Raw genomic sequence first — 17,206 nt, 5'->3', positions numbered from 1 at the left:
TGTAGTCTGTACAAAATACCGTGTATTAATTTTTCAAACTAAGTATACCTTATATAATGCGAAGAGGGTATTAGGTCTCAGAATTGGAAGGATGTGGTATACATGTTGCGCAGCGGCTACAAATTTGGAAAGGAAAGTAGTAGACTTCATAATCATTGTGAGTTGCGCAGCAACTTATAGCTGGAATTGTGATCGTGCGCTATCAGTGCGCTTAGATAATGTAAATTTCCAGTTACGAAAGAATTGATTTTTAGTTCAATTTAACTCAAATTTAAACAATATAAATTGGAAAGAATGGCGATAGTATAAAATTACAATCATTTAAATAACGAAAAGTGCCTGTTAAGAGACGCATGAACAGGAAATGCACAAAAGGAAGCGCCCGTAGCAGCGTACGATGATGTTATCAACCATAAGTTTCTGCGCATTTATTAATCCTTATGGATGCCAAGCACTTCCTTTTCCGATTTTTATCTTTTAAAGCAGCAAATATATATCAGCATCATATTTATAATTTTTTTATCTTCAAAATCACCCATTTTTTTAGCAATCAATCTTCTGTAATGGATGTTTTGCGAAAAGAAAATTCGATATTTAGATAAAGAATTATAAGAGAAAACTATCAAAAATAAAATTAAGTAAAAACAGATTCGCATTCCAGACAAATAATTTTTTTTTTTCGTACTAGCGAAATTACTTTCTCCTTTCTTTTTCTCTTCTTCTCTAAACTATAGTTACAAATAAAGAAAATATAGTGAAAACTGCTTAAATGTTTCAAATACAAACACATAGTTAACTTTTCCGAATGTTTTTTTTATTTATTTTCTTTCATTCAAATCGATTCAATGGTGTCTAGTTTGAGGGAGTAAAAATTAGAATTTATTACCATTTTAATGAATTTTTGCTTGAAATTAAAGACTAAATTTGTATTATCAAAAAAATTTAGATTAGTTTAAGATTATCGCATTAGTTTCGATTTTAGTTATCGCATTAGTTTAGATTAGTTTAGATTAGTTAAGGATTATTTCGGAACTTTCCTCGGTTATTATAAGAATAACTTGAAATTCATTTATTTCTAAATAAATTAAATTTTAGGACTGCCATATATTCTTTACTCTGCACATAAAAGCAAAATTCTGTCTCTATCTGGATATATAGTCGCTAATAACTCGAGAACTAAAGCACCAGTTTGGATCGGATTTTTTAAAAGTTTTCAAATTTTTAAGCAATGGTTTGTAAACATCTCTATCCGGCGTTACGCAACACCTCCTAGAAAAGAGTAGGCCTCTGCACGGGTTACCATAAATATCCTTTAGTAGTCCAAACGTAATGACATATGTCGTATTTTCAACCACTGCGCAGCTTAGTACCCCGAACGTAATGACATCTTTCTTATTTTTCATCAACTGCGCAGTTAACTTCGTCACATCGGACTACTAAATTGATCCGTGCTGAGGCCTTCATACTTCTAGGAGGTGTTGCGTTACGTGGATTGCGCACAGTATCAAAAACGCAAAATTTAAACACATTAACGCCTGAATTTTTTATATGCAGTGACGAAAAGAACCTCTTATTAAAAAGGTAGTTATTTGTTTTAGCTAAATGAATATTTTCTTCTGTTAGCTACTACTATAACAACAAAAAATGCACCTAAGCCGTGGTGGCCCAGAGAATAGAGGGCTTACTTCTTAATAAGATGAGCCAGGTTCGAATTACTAGCGATAACTGGTAGAAACGAATTCCGCACCCGGCTCACACTTAACACAGTGATAACTTAAAATATTAATAGTGGTAGTCGGATCATAGGTTTGAGTCTCCATGACGTCAGGCTAACAGTGTGAGGATTTCGTGGTTTTCCTCACCATGTAATGCAAATTTGCGTTAATTCCTCCACGAAGAGTGAGTTCTCCCAATAGTTGATCAAGAAGTTTTCTTGAATTAAATCCTGTGTTCAGTTCCCAATCATGCATGGTACTCAATTTATCGACTGAAAGGAAAAAGGATTGAACCCAAGACCTGTGGCGCGAGAACGCGAAGCGCTACAACTCTGCCAACTCAAGTTATTTGTAAAATCAGAATTAGTATTGTTATTAGTAAGTAGAATGAGTTAGAGCTGTGATGGTTCAGGGGATAGAGCTTTCGCCTTCCAATTAGGCGAACCAGGTTCGAATCCCAGTCGATGCGAATTCCGCATCCGGCTTGCACCGACCCCAGTGTTGACGTGAAATATCCTCAGGTAGAGTCCCCTTGCCGTAAGGCTAACCGTAGGAGGTTCTCGTGGTCTTCCTCAGCTTGTAACGTAAATGCGGGTTAGCACCATCAAAAAGTCCTCTACGAAGGCAAATTTCTCCCAATACTCGATCCAGGAGTTCCCTTGTCTTCTGGAATGGGTTCAAAATTACAAGGCTACGGAGCTGAACTTTAGTAGTCGTAAACTCAAAAATTGGGTCTGTTGTTCAAGGACGGTTATAAAATAAAATAAGAAACTTTGATATAAAAAAAGTCCTGTTTCAGATAAGAATTCTCGTGAAATGTATATGTTACGCTAGATGAAGAGAATTAAAAAGCAAACAAATTATAGATAAAAAAATAAAAAATTAACTTTATGAAATAAAGCGTGCACTGCGTGTCATGGAAACCACATTTTTTCAAAATATTTTAAGAAAATAGGGGCAGTCGAAACCATGATTAAAAAAAGTTAAATATCCGTAAAGCTGTCTAGACTTATAGTTTAAGTGCAGTAGTAAAGCTTAGTAGAAACAAATATGAAGGCTAACATAAGTGTATTTATCAGTTTAGAATTCCTCTAGTTTGTAGTAAGATTTTAATTTATAACCGTAGTTGAACAGACGACCCAATTTTGGATTTTCGACTACTAGAGTTCAATTCCGAAGCCTCGTAATTTTGAAGCCAATTCAGAAGACAAGGGAACTCCTGGATCAATTATTGGGGCAAATTTGATTTCGTGGAGGTCTTTTTGATGGAACCAATCCGAATTTGCGTCACATTGAGAGAAAAACCGCGAAAACCTCCCACGGTTACCGAGATGGCAAAGGGTTTCTAATTAATGATCTGGCTTCCAATGAGGATATTTTAAGTCAGCACTGCGGTCGGTGCGAGCCGGGTGCGGAATTCGTACCAACCAGACATCGCCGGGATTCGAACCCGCTTCCCTTCATTGGAAGGTGAATGCTCTATCCCCTGAGCCACTACGACTCCATGTAGTAAGGTTTAAAAAGTTCATAATTTTTAAAACGTCTATTTTTTGGGGGGAAATTCATCCACATTTTTTATATTGTACTTGTCATGATATTCCATCTCCCTTTACTTTTCCCTAAACAAAATTATTATTCCAGACTTATGCATCTTTCCCTTCAAAATGATTCTTCATTCAACCCAAGAAAACAAGGCGTTAAAATTCCGCGCTATCGTATCATCGTCACTTGTATAATCGATTCTTCGATTCCGTTTCCTTCTATCGATATCGAAGCAACACATCGGAAAAGAGAAAGGAAAATGCTTAGAGAGAACAGAAAGAGAAAGAGACAGAGAGCCGAGGATGAATTCCACCAGAGGAATTTCAGGGAGTCTTCTGATTGGTGGGAGCTAAGGTGAGAGGGAGAACTGCCCGGATGTAGAAGGGGGGAGCTAGCGTGCTCTTTGGTTTAGTACATCAGATTCCAACATTCCGTGGAAGGTGATATACTATCCGCTGTAAATCTGAATTGCCGGTCATTGTGAAAAATTTTGTCAACTTGGTTTTGGTTTCGTTTTTTTTCTTTCTTTCCCGGTGCAATATCTGTATTGAAGGGAAGGTGGTGAATTCTTTTTAAACACCCTTCGTAAAATTTATTTATATTATTTACTGGATATATTCAGTAAAACTTGAAATTTGAATATCACGTTTTGATGGATGATTTTTTGTGAGTTATGGCGGTGAGTGTATAGTATATATTTTATTTGTTAAATTGTTTTAAAAAAAATTGCATTGACGTAGGAAATTTAAATTGAAATAAGGTATAATAATGATAAGAAATATTTGTTCATGTTTTAATATACAAATATTATAATAATGTTTATAAATTTTAAAATGAATATTTAAGTAAAATCTTAATATTTATCCTACAAATTAATTTTAAAATTCGATTTTATGCACGCATTCATCAAGTATATAAATTAAATCTAATGTATAAATATATAAATTAAGGCCTTGATTGACACTATATTGAATACAAATTTTAATAAGATATATAATTCTGAAGAATTCGCCTTTTTTGTAAAATATAAATATTCAATTAACTATTATAAATTTTTAAACTGAATATTTAAACAAATTAACTATTTAAAACTAATAACCTAAAATTTTTGTTACAAATTTAAACTTTGAAAACAGATTGTATGCGTAAATACATCAAGTATACAAATAAAAGCTTTGATTGATGTACATTCAATTTAAATTTCAATAAAATGTAATTATTGCTTATTTTTGTGAAATAAAATATTGTGTCAGTGTTTATAAGTTTTTAAACAGAATTTTTAAGCAAACTCTTAAAATTTCTAACACAAATTATACTTTAAAAGAAGAGTGGTTATTCATCAATCTTATAGCACATGAAAGTTTTGTTTGAGGCTATATAGTTTTATATGATTACTTTAGTCAATAAGATTACTTTTGCATACTTTTGCCTATAAATACATTTTTTATCGCATTATGATTTAACTCTCCAGCAAATAAAAAAAAGCATATTTTTTAAAAATAAAATTTTAATTATCAAGCGTAAAATTTTAAATTGAATATTTAAAGAAAATTTTATCTTTGCTTTTTACCGAAGCGCTGTATAATGACTTTCTGCAAAATTAACAACATGGTTCTATTACCATGATGCTGGATTAGAGCTGTGTTAAAATATTGTAACTAAATTATGATAGCTTAGAGCATGACATAAAAGCGATTTATTCCATTAAATTTACATTTCAGTTTTTTTTAATTAAATGTGCGGCAATTAATATTTTAAAAACCTGATTGCTCCCGAAATCGGCATTATTCGAAATTGATAAATTATCAAATGAATGTTTTTAAAACTGTTTATTTTTTTTCTTATTGAAAAGTTTCACGTGTTGAATTGAAAAGTTTTAGAAAATTGAAAAATTTTTATAATTTTTTAAATTTTTTTTTAAACAAGAAATGCCAGTAATGGACAAGTACTGAATATTAATGCACAAGTACTTTTTTCTGTGTACTAATTTATCTTTTAAAAAATAAATTTATGTTGCACGGTAAATGCATTAGGCATCGAGCATACAGCAATTTGATTGACACTTATTTTAAATTGTAATAGTTTTTAAGTAGAAAGTATAAATTAAATTGAATTTAGATATGATTCTATAAAAAAGGAAGATTTTCTAGATTATAATGTCATATCTGTGTTACTGTCAGATAAAATATCAAAATGAATCTTCAGAATGTGTCAGAAATTAATTATAAAAATATGTTTAAGCAGCATACAATAACTAAACACCGCATCATGCTTGCTAAAAATTTGATTGAGAATATGTTTTTTTATTTATTAAAATACTTAAAAAAAATTACTTTTGCATATTAAAATTTAATTTGTTTTTACTCCAAGAAACTTTTTGACTCTAGTGCTCTGAAATCTAGTTTTATGCATCTGAACTCCGATTCCCGATTTAACAGAAAGAGCTCTTCTCCACCACTCCATAGCACTTGGGAATGTAACTTGCCCTGATTTGCCTCTCTCGGCAACTGCAGTTTTTCTATTTTGTTCTTCACTTTCATTTTTTTTTGTTTGCAATTTTGCGTTTTCTGCTTCAAATCTGTTTTTTCCCCAATTCACTTCTGAATAGTGTTGAGAATGGGCTTTCATTTTCGTGACAAGTAGACTTTTGCCACCTTTTTAATTTTTGGATCAAATGAAACTTTGAAATTATGAAGTATATCTTTCCATTTTAGCTTCCTGAGATTATTCATTTTAGATATTGTATTAGTTAAAAAGCGAATTTTTTTTTAAAAAAAAAGATTATTTATTCAGAGAAAATTTCATTTTTCTTAAAATAAACTATTTTATTAACTGCCCTCTAATAATCGATATCTTAAGTACTGAGTTTTTATAAAAATTCATCAAAGCTTCTTAATTTTAATAAAATTTTATGGTTTTAAGGGGACAAAAGACATCAAAATTTATTATTATTTTTTTTCTTGAATAATATATCATATTTTTAAGTGCGTCAAGTTTGTATGAAGGCGTTGAACTTGCTAATTTCGAGAAAAATGTTAAAAGAAATAAATAATTCTTTTAAATACACTTAATTAAAAAAATATTCTATTTAAAAAAATTGGTATAATTCTTATACTTTTCTATCTTTTATAAGAATAAGTCTAACACTTATACTTTTATTTTAAATATCGTTTCGAAAATGCATTATAGAACAAAAGTTTTTTGAAATAATTTTTGAAATATGCTAACACAGATAACGAAAAAATTTTTTAACATATTCTTCAATTTTTTTAAAAAACAATTTGTAACATTTGCTCAAAATCCTTTTGCGATCAAAAATTAAAATAATTAGAAAATAACTGTTACGAAAGTAATAATATTATTTTATAAGAAAAGTTTATGAATCACGATCTCAATCATTTTCAACATTTTCTTATAATAAACATGAATAATAAACATCAATCTTTAAATAATAAACATCAAAATTTGAACTTACATCTATGAATACTCCTATTTACATGCAAAGGAAAATTTTTTTAAATCGATTTCTTTTAAATAAAAAAATATGATCTTCTTGTCAAAACGGATTGTTATTCAGAGTTAGAAATTTCTCGAAAAAAAATGGTTAAATAATAATTTATTTAATAATTATTTTAGCATATTCAAACGAGACGTTCAAATAACCGTAAATTAGAAGGTCTTCAAACCATTTACTACGAAGAAATCGTTTATTAACTACTTAAATCTAATATGATCAAACAACTTGAACTTTATCACACCAACAAGACCCACCTAATGAAAATTCTTAATTCCTTTCAGCTGGGTACATATAATAGCCGAGAGATCTTATTTGTCTATCTAATGACCTACAGAACTGCGGTTCTAGTCCCAGCGTTGGCACCACAATATTTCCTACATTCCCTTCAACACATTGAAATGTTTCCAGTGTTCTGCATTACTCAATTTGTGACCCTACACTATTAGAAAACGATACTCTTTCTTACTCATAGATGGCAGCACCATAGATCTGCTTAACACGAAAAATCTAGTATTTCCCATCACTTACGATAAGGGGTAACAACCAGATAAACTAATTAAACCACATTCCACGGTTTGTTTGATAAAACACAACTGAACCACAATCTAACTCCAATGCATATTACCTATAGAAAAGGTATTCTCCAATGTTCAGTTACATTTCTTTTTTACTAAACTGAAATTACACTAATTCGGCATTCGGAGATTTTTAATTATACTCATTGCAAACGATTTCAACACTTTAAAGGCAAAAAATATTCTTTACTGTAAAATTTAGGGCAAATTGTATGGATAGACTGCCGCTAGTTATTTTACCATAATTTTAGAATGAGAATTCGTACAATGTCTATGAATACGTGACGATATAAAAATTAAGTTAATAAAGTTTAGTCTAATAAAATTAAAAATAATGTTTAGTCTCTTAATTAAATATTAATAATTCAAAAAGTTTTTGAGTTGCAACACCCAATATGTCTTTAAATAATTGTTCTGTTAAAGACAATGCAAATTATTTTTTTACTATACATCAACTGATTTTATTTAAAAAATTACTGTATTTTTGGAACAATATTACAAATGAATATTCAAAAATAAAGTTAAAATAACACGACGCTTTTTTTGTTCATTTCATTCATATTTATTCCTGATTTCATTCATAATTACTCAATAAAGGTTAGAATAGTTGCTGTTCGAAATACTTAAAATCGTTGCATTGAAACCATTTAACATATTCTTTGATCACACAAATTTGAAATATTCAGTTAAAAAAGCTGAGTAGTTGATTTTTTTCCTTTAATTGACTTTTTTATTCATTTCAATAAATATATGCTGACTGCTTTCAAATTAACTTTGCTAACAAGGAATTAATAACCCTAAAATAAAAATAATGATAAATATGATTAATGTTTGTACCAGATTTAATTAACGGATGCACATATGTTTCACTTTAATTCAAATTCTAATTATATGGCACTAATCATCTTAAAAGCTTTTAAAATTTTAATTGCTTATTTTAGGAACTTGTTTTAAGCGGAATAAAATCATTCATTTTAGTAATCTGAAAAAATTGATGAAAGTTAATTTTGAGTTTCAATTTATGTATTAAATTTCATCTTTTAAACAAGACTAAATTGCGTATAATTAACTAAATTTTTTGAAGACAAAATAGAAAGATTTCAATGATCTCAAACTTCTAAGTTACTTAAAACTCCTTTACTCGTATTTTGAATTCTTTTACTTGAATGAAAAATATATCTTTTTTTTTAAATTTCAGAATCTTAAAAAACTTTTAATATGAAAATTTTCAAAGTATTTCAAAAGATTCAAGATTTTTCAGACTAGGTATCATTGGCTTTCTTTCTTTATTTTATCCAAAAATAATGCTAAATTATGAATTATAACAATTTAAACTATGAATCTCTTTAAAAAATCATAAATATCTAAATCGGTCGTTCGTTACTTTTCCTACATATTTAATTATTCTTTTATAAATCTATGCAAATAATACAAATTTTCGTATTTAGTTTTTTTTTTTAAATTTTCGAAATAAATTAATATTTTTTTTAATTCTAAACTAAAGTAAGTAATAATCTATATGTATAGTTCCATTTTGGTAACATAAATAAAGCTTTCTTTTACAATCTCCGTTGGTAAAGCTAAGAAATACTCGCATATCAGAAATTTTAATGCAAGACATTCCTTAACTAAAAAAAAACTAATATATGAAATAATACGTTGATAAGTTTGACAATAATACGTTGATATTTTTCTTTTTAGATTTTCCTTTTATGTTGATATTATAATTATTTTTCTGAAATTATATATTATTTTAAGCTGTAGTTTTGATACTAAATATGATAACGATTTCAATCAGTATGAAAAACGAATACTACTTTCTTTAAAATGTTGCTTTAATTCAAGTAGGGGAAACATATGGGTCTTAACTCACATTTTACGATTTTTTTTTATAAAAAGAAAAAAATCTTTAGCTTCACAGTATTTGACAGCCTTATTAATAGCACCTAATTGTTTTTATTGCTATTTGTATTCAATTTATGAACTATCTTTATTGATGATTTTTCTGCGGTTAACTATTTGGGTCAAATATCCACACTTGAGTTTGGTTTAACTCCTTAATAGGGATCTGACCTAAGAAACTAAACTATAAAGCCCTATAAATTTATTATTAATGTATTAAGAATTTGGAAAGTTAATAATTATGTGTGAAAATCCATCAGATATTTATTTTCTGATAAGAAATAATAAGTCTGATTTGAAAGTGAATCTGAAGATTTTGTTCAATTTATGATCTTCATAATATTTGTGAAGTCTTCTACATTTAAAAAGACTTCTGAAGACTTTGATCTTTGTTTGCTTTTGTAGTCATCTTTATATTTGCTTAGTCATCTGCATTTTTATGAACAAATTTGTACTGAAAATGAATTTGTTCTGTAGCGTCTTCTTCATGTTATTTTATTTACGATTCTACAATTGGCTAACTGCCTGGTTTTCTATCTGTCACAATACATGTGTGGTGTAACAAACCTCTTTAAACCGTATGTTTAAAAATTAAAAAAGAGAGAAAAAATGATTAATAAAAAGAATAAAAAGTAAACAAAGAGCATGCTAAAGTTCATCAAGAAAAAAAAACAAACAAAATATACGTTAGTAATGCACAAAATGACAAAAAGTACATAAATTGACATACTATAGTTTCAGTTCCATAAACAAGACCTTTCCTCAGTGTCTAAACGTCAAATGAAGGCAGAGAAGTGAAGAGGATATCCATGTATTTTGGGTGTCTAATTTAATTTTATCTGTTGCCACCTGGGAATTTCCTCCCAAACCCCTCATAACTTCTTCTTATCCACCCATTGTTATTTCCTTGTTTAAACTCGTTTGCTTTGTCCCTATTAATTAACCACTTTGCTCTTGTTTGTCTCTCTGCTTCTCTACATTCACTTGACGCTTAGACATTGAGGGAGGCACTTGTTTATTGAACTGAAACTATAGTATATCCAAATGTGTACTTTTATTTTTGCTTTTATCCACATTGTTTTTTCCTTTAGTCTACGTTACACAAAGTACTACCCTTTCTTTTGTTGGAAGGAGAACAATGACAATTGGTTCAAAAAATTTTAAAACACAAAGAATTCTTTTCTTTTTTTAAGATTTGTTAGGAGGATATAGTCTTGGAGATAAACAACAAAAATATTACTCTCCTGGAAAAAAGTTATAGCACACACGTTATTTCTTTGATTTTACTTGCGAATTGTGGACAACCAGAAAGAAAACATAATTCCGTTTTATACCACGTTACAAAGCACATTGAATGCTTCAATGTGCAAAAAATTATATTGGCTAAACCTCCCATGTTTTTAGTATATATTGCTTTATATATATTTCAAGTTTTTTTTCACAACTGGGAACTTACTGTTATGAAACTCACTGAAGAATACTTACTGAAGAATAAATTCAGCTACTATATTTCCTGCCTGTTTTTGCAGTTTTTATGTTTTAAGAATAATTTTATCAAATAAATATTTATTTGCTACTCGGAGAAAATTCTGGTAAAATTATAGGTTTGTATGTCTGTAACATTTCTAGTTAAAAAACATAATTCTGGTTAATGAAACCGAAATATATGGTATTTAAACAATTAATTTAATAATTTTTCAGTTCATATTTTAACGGTTTACCAGAATTATTGGTTTTCAAAATTATAGTTCTTATTACCACACATTTCATAAAATATACAAAACTGATAAAGTAGATAGTATAACCAAATGAATAGTTTATATGTTACAATCTAAGATATGATAAAACCCCAAAATTTTACCACGTATGCCAAATTTTATAACATATTATAAAATCATATTTTATAGTTAGTTTTACCTATACCATGAGAAAGACCTTCAGTAAAAATTACCGAGCTTTTTGGTGTTTTCATAGAGCCAGAAATATGGTACCTTTTACCGTATTCAGGTAGATTTTACCATATTTTTTTCCTGGGTGTACTTTTGTGAATACTGTTGATTATTTTCCAATTGTAGTATTATAACTTAGATTAAAAAAATAGTTCGATGATTAAGAAGAAATATACTAAAATATTCCTCACTTTAATTTTTCCCCTTAATGTCCCTTTTTATATAAATATTTAGCTTGATTGGCGAATTTTAACTTCCTTGTAAGTCCGTAAAAGTGTTGATTGAGTGTGGCAAGCATGCGTGGAGTTTTATTATTCTTATAATCGTTCTTTTTGTTTTTATATATAAGTAAATTAGATACATATATGGCCAGGTGCATTTCAAACCCGTTAAATAGTTAATTATCTTCAATTAAACCTGAAATTTATGATATTTAACTGTTCTAGTAAGCTGTGTTTCTTTTCCGCCTTTTCTATTTGTGCCCTACATGGTTTTTAACACCCCTTCATTGAATTTGCAATCTATTTTTTTAGTTTCAGTTCGTGTTTTTAAAATAGGAATCCATAATTCAATGTAAATACGTAAAAGTAGAATGTATTAATAATTTGATGAAGCATTTTATGCAGGGAAAATTTTAGCATTTTAAAAACTCTCTTTGTAGTTCTTAAATAAACTCATTTTTTTAGAAATTTTGTTTGAAAATATTAAAAAATAAGTTAAAGTAATTGAAATTTAAGATGCACGGAGAAAAAAAATGTTTTGCTCTACTGTATGGCATTTGTTTAAATAAACTATAATTCTTGTTCTTATACCAAAATATATTGTATTTATAAACCGTGTATATGCTAATTTTTCCGCTAATAGGGTAACAGTTTACTGGAAATTCTAGTTCTTAAAATTATAGTTCTTGTTTACCAATTATTTAGTAAAAATAAAAAAATACTGAAAAATAAATTTAACTGAATAATTGGTTTTTATGTCATTCTAAGGAACTGTGATAAAATTTCCTTTGCAACGTTTAGTAAATGTTATCACATATTATAACACTATATTTAAGGGCTAATTTAGTCAAAATAACCAAAACGCTAAAAATTAGTTTTAAATTGTTTTTGCCGTGTTTCTATAGAGCCAGAAACACGGCAAAAACAATTTAAAACTAATTTTAAGCGTTTTGGTTTTGAAAGTATTTTTTTTCAGTGTACAGTGCACAAAATAAAAAATGAACCATCTTAAATAACTTTTGATCTACTGATCAGTTAAAATTTTCTACATCATTTCAAGAAATAAAATTTTACATGATGAAATACAAAATTTGAATTAAATCCGTTGAATAGTTCCTGAGAAATCGAATTTCAAAAAAGGAGTATATTAAAAATTTGATTTCTCAGGAACTATTCAGTAGATTTTGCTCAAATTCTGCATTTATTCTTGTAAAATTACATTCTTTAAAATTATAAAAAGTTGTAAACCTTGCAATAAATTTTTTTTCCGTTTCGATACTAAATTAGCTAATAAAAAAATAATAAATATTTACTAAATTGATTTTTTTGCTTGGAATTGCCTTTGGATAAACGAATTTAATTATTCAGCGAAAATATTTTTCAATTAGCTAAATAATTCTCGAGATATGGCGGTATACGCAAAAAATAAAATTAACTTTAAGGAGTTCAAACTTTGGACTGCACTCCTGACCAAACTATTAGGACTATATTTCCCTGATAGCAGATACCCTCTATATTATGGGGGTTAAAAATCTAAATCCATGGAATAAATGATATGTTTATTCAGAAAAAGTACGTTCTTATGTCTTATTTTGTAATATAAATTCCCATCTGGACAAATTAATTTGCATATTTGAGGTCAACCTCTTATTAAGATTGAGTCCTAGTAAGCGAAGGTCTGATCATTAGATCAAAAGTTATTCAGAGTAGTTAGTTTATTTTTTTGTGCACTGCGTATGGTGAGTTTATTTCAAACTGTTTATTTCAATTAATGCATTTCTACCTCCTTGCAAAACATTCAAATAATAGAAAAGTGGTTAAAACTCTGCTAAAATTTGTTTTGTATTTTACCATATAAAAATTTGCATTCGATAGCTTATAAAATACTGATTGCCTTTTTTGAGAGTCACACCCTCTCCAGCACTTTTAAATTAAAACTAATTTTTTGATTAAAGGTAATTCATATGCGATAATGCTTTTCACTTTTAATACTGAAAAAAGTTTTACTAAAATCTAATATAATATGATTATAGATTTATGGTTGAAAAAGCATTATTCTTTTTATAAATTTAACTATTATACGCTATCGTTTAAAACTTGAAAGTGATTCTCTTTATAAACTTTTTTTTTTAATTTAAAGATTTAAAAAGCGTATTTTAAATTTTCTGCGCCGAAAAGAATTTCTTTTTTTTAAACATTAGATAAATTCGCTAGAAATAAAAATAAAACTAAATGGTAATTTAAATTTTTTTTTACTCCATCTTAAATGCTTAAATATTCAAAAAAGTTCTTCGCAAACTTGTGTTAAGAATTAATAGCATAAAAAATGATTTTAGAATAATTTAAATGCTGAAGGTAACAATGTATAAATTATTTTTAAACTCAAAGCAGTAGCTTAAACATCTATTAAAAAGCTTGTTCCAAAGTAAGAGTATTTAAATTAAGTGTGAAATAAAAGTTAGAACAATGTTTAAAATTGTAAAGCATTCACTATTATTATTCAACAAGAAATGACTATACAAAAAGTTAATATTTCTTTTAAATCTCGGAGCATATGCTAAATACTAGTTCTATTAAATATTCATATAATAGTATTCAGCATTCTAATGAGCAAAACTCATAACTTTTTTATGACTTATTGCGAAACAATTCAGAATTACTCTAAAATGGTACGTTTTTATGGATGCGTAACATTTTAAACGCAATTATAAACGCAATTTTTGAAATGCGCTTTTTATGGATTAGGATATAAAATTCGTTGAATGGCGGATGGAATCCTTTTTAATCACTTCAAACGAAATTTCATGACGCTACAAAATATGATAGAAGCAGAGAACTTACATAAAGTAATCATTAACATAAGATCATCGTGGGAATCGTTTATCAGAAAACCTGAATTCCGACTTTAAAATGAGCAAATCATCCATTAAAAATTATTTTAAAGAGAATTCTTTAATAATTTTATTTTAACATTTCAATTGGTGATTATTAAAGTGGAATTAATAAATATTCACTTTTTTAAGGATGAATACATTTAGATGTGAGGTTTTATTATCTTTTAATTTTATTTGCATATTTCAAAATGTGTTCCTTAGCATGAAGATTCATATGTTTGCTATATTTGTTTGAACGTTTTTGATCTCAATGGATTTTGAAAAAAATCGCCAATAAATTTATTCATATTTTATAATAATGCAGTATATATTAGAAGTCTGTAGCTTGATTAAGATTTTAAAAGTGCCTTTACGTCTTGGAATTCATAGAGTGAAATGCCATCTAATTTATTTGAGTATTAGTATTCAAGTATTCAGTATTATATGAGTATTAGTTTTTAATGGAATCAATTCGCTCTTTTGGGACTTTGCTTTAAAATGTACTAATACTTTACTATACTAGATTATTAACTATTTTTTGAATTTAACAATATAAAAACTCCATGTCGAATTTTCAAAATTTCAAGTAGCACACAGTTTGAAATTTCTCGGAAAAAATGCTTAAATAAAATTTTTTAACTACTATTTTTACAATATTCAAATATAACAGTAAAAGAGTTATAAATTAGATGGTATTCAATCTATTAACTGTAAGAAAAACTGCTAATATTAACGCTTCTGTTAAGTTACAAAAGCAGTTAATATGAATGTCATTAAATTTATCAAAATTCAAAGGATTAAATGGGCAGGTCACATTATAAGAATGGAGGATAACAGGACAACCAAAAAGGTTTTCAGTGTCAGGCCAACAGGTACAAGAAAAAGAGAATGGCCAAACCTAAGATTTTAAGACTGCCTTGAAAAGGACCTACAAGTTTTAAGGATAATTGACTGGAGAACATTGGCTAAGGGAAAAATGTCTTGGCATAGGCTTGTTGAGAAGGCCAAGGCCTATCCTGAGCTGTCGTGCCAATGAGAAGAAGAGAAGAAGATTAACTGCTTTAACCTAATGCAGCTAAACAACCAGTGTTTTATTGTACCAACTAGACCTCCCCTTAATGAAGCCATTTCATTTTCAGCTGGGTACATATAGTCGATAGAGCAAATCTGTTCTTCTCATGACCGACAGAATGGAGGTTCGAATCCCAGCGTTGACACCACAATATTTCCTCCAGTTCTTTCAACACACAAAGAAGGTCCAATGCCTTGCACTCTTCAATTCTTGACCCTGGACTATTAGAATACCATAATCTTATTCACGCTTAGAAGGCAGCACTAAAAAAGCAGCTTGACACAAAAAGTCAAGTATTTCCCATTGCTTAACACGTTGAGCGCCGCGTTAGCCATCGGTGGCTGACACTGGACTTTCCATTTAGGCCGCGTCAGCCACCGGTGGCTGATTGTGAAATTAGATTTAGGCTGCGTTTGACACCGCTTGCTGACACTGACCTTTCACATAGGCCGCGAAAAACAGCTGACTGACAGCGTGTAACATGATATAGAACTATAAAATTTACACTGTTTTATGGAATTGCAGAAAATTTATTCAAAATTTACTTAATTATTGTGATTCTTGGTTTAATAAATTCAATTTACTAGGTTTTTATCCACCACTATTTTTAAACAATTCGTAGGCTTATATGATTCACCCTTTTTTTTCCAGATATGTCATGCTAATCCTTTTAAAAACTAGCAAAATCTGTCTAATATTTGCAAATTCAGTTTGTAGTAATTATTTGTATTTCTCTTTTCTTTTGATCTCTGTACGGCGTTAGGATAATGTCTGTATCACCTGCTGCATTGGGAATAAAAAAAAAAGTTTGTAGTTATTTACCGTTGTGGCCTGAAGGGCAAGACATGTAAAATTAGCATGGCGTTCAACGAGTTAAGATTGTTACCATCACATAATTAAAATAAGTCACATTTTACGGCTCATTTGTTACGACACAACTGACCGCCAATACCCATTGCCTAACATAACCAAACTCCAATTTCCAATTAAATTTAGTTTTTGCGATTTTGAAACCATGCTAGTTGTAAATGGATAAAAATCTGAATAGTTTTATATTCTTGGTTTTTAAACCGTACTGATTATTAACGTTTTCAAAACCGCAAAGGTAAAAATAGTTCTTTTGCTCTAAACTTTACGGTTAAATCCATGGGCAGAATGCTACTTTTTATTTTACTGTAATTCTAGAATGAAAACTCTAACAATGCGCAACATGGATCTTTAAATGAAATATTAATTAAGAAAATTTTTATTTTCTATTTAATTGTACATAATTTAATAGTTTTAATACTTAGTAATGCGTATGATTTTTCATGCCATAAAAAGTTACATAAATTTAAAAAAGATTTTTTCACTATTAATCCAATTTCTTTTGAAAAAAGCTCTTATAAACATTGACGCTTTGACACTTAAATAAATACTACATTTAAACGCAAGTTTTCAATCAATGTTTGTATATTTTACTAGGGATGAAATTTTAATGGAAGTGTTTTATCTTTTTGTACAAAATTTCCAAGAGCTTCTATTTTAACGATCAATTTTAAACATATAACATAAGCGTGAAAGTATTTTTCGCAAGTCCCATTTTGCTTTTTTATTTTATACCTTAGATAATAGATAATGTTTGTAAGCGGCTTATATGGTACAAATAGTAATGGCCTGAAACAGTTGAAATTATTTTAGATATTCGATTGAATTGTAACTGGTCGTAAAATGAAAAGAAAAAATAAAAAGAATGAGCGAAGAATTTGAAATAACTTATAAATAGACTTATATCTTGCATCGGGAACCGACTTGGTTGTCAGGTTAGAAGACGTTGATTGTTATTTGCATTTTACAAAAG

At 28.6% G+C, this 17,206-nt stretch overlaps 1 protein-coding gene across 1 annotated transcript in view; it reads left to right on the top strand.

The window, feature by feature from the left end:
• Window positions 1–3,522: 3,522 nt before the first annotated feature.
• The window catches only part of LOC107449790 (glutamate-gated chloride channel-like), a 429,932-nt gene continuing 416,248 nt past the window's right edge, over window positions 3,523–17,206 (top strand). Inside the window, exon 1 of the mRNA XM_043042909.2 lies at window positions 3,523–3,936. The gene's annotated coding sequence lies outside the window, so the exon portion shown is untranslated. The remainder of the gene's footprint in view (window positions 3,937–17,206) is intronic.

The sequence above is a fragment of the Parasteatoda tepidariorum genome, chromosome 9 (assembly GCF_043381705.1).
Source record: "Parasteatoda tepidariorum isolate YZ-2023 chromosome 9, CAS_Ptep_4.0, whole genome shotgun sequence".
Classification (NCBI taxonomy): Eukaryota; Metazoa; Arthropoda; class Arachnida; order Araneae; family Theridiidae; genus Parasteatoda; species Parasteatoda tepidariorum.
Note: the sequence above shows the minus strand (reverse complement) of the source record. Positions and strands in the feature narration are given on the sequence as shown.